This window comes from Penaeus monodon, chromosome 23, assembly GCF_015228065.2.
Source record: "Penaeus monodon isolate SGIC_2016 chromosome 23, NSTDA_Pmon_1, whole genome shotgun sequence".
Taxonomy (NCBI): Eukaryota; Metazoa; Arthropoda; class Malacostraca; order Decapoda; family Penaeidae; genus Penaeus; species Penaeus monodon.
The window spans coordinates 29,614,381-29,615,115 of record NC_051408.1 but is presented as its reverse complement, the minus strand read 5'-3'; positions in this window follow the sequence as shown (position 1 = coordinate 29,615,115).

Here is a 735-nt window from a genome sequence, read left to right as displayed (position 1 = left end):
CTGCAGGAAAAAAACAATGAGTTCAAACAACAAGAAAGAGATAAGAGTGATAAAGCAAGAAGAAAAGAAGGAAATATAGGAAAAAGATGTGTAAAAAAAATCGTTCCCCCCAAAAATATATATCCAAGCTCTTCCACCCAAATTCAAAAGCAAACGACGCCTCACAATACACACAGGTTTGATAAAAGAGGAAAGTCTCTAACGAATCCATATTGCGAAAGTCTCAAACGAGTGTGACAATTTTTCCGACGATTTCCATTTCGAAGTGTGACAATCAGCCTTGCCTCACCGTGACGGTCATCGTTCATTGTGTGAAAAGAATAGGGTGAGAAAAGCTTCCCGACTTGCGTGAAAAACACCGACGACTTCGCACCCAGCGTGTGTGAAGATATATGTCGAATCCGACTCTCGACGCGGAAAATTATGGCGAATTTAACCTATAACAACTCACGCTTACAGTACCTTTTACTACCTGGCAATCCCCCATTCGTGTGCTCTCTTGGGTAATACACGAGCGAAATGGCACTCCGTCCGCCCCGGCGAACACGCCAGTAGGGGTTGAGGTTCACCGTGAAACCTGTAGTAACTTGCGGGTTATTACCAGGTACTGGGTAACTCGATACACGAGCTTATTTCGCAGCATCTTTGATGTGTGCCTCTCGCTCTGTGGAGGACGGGAACGGGAACTAGATCTGCAGCTCTGCGGCTTCGCTCGATGTACCCGAATAAATATCT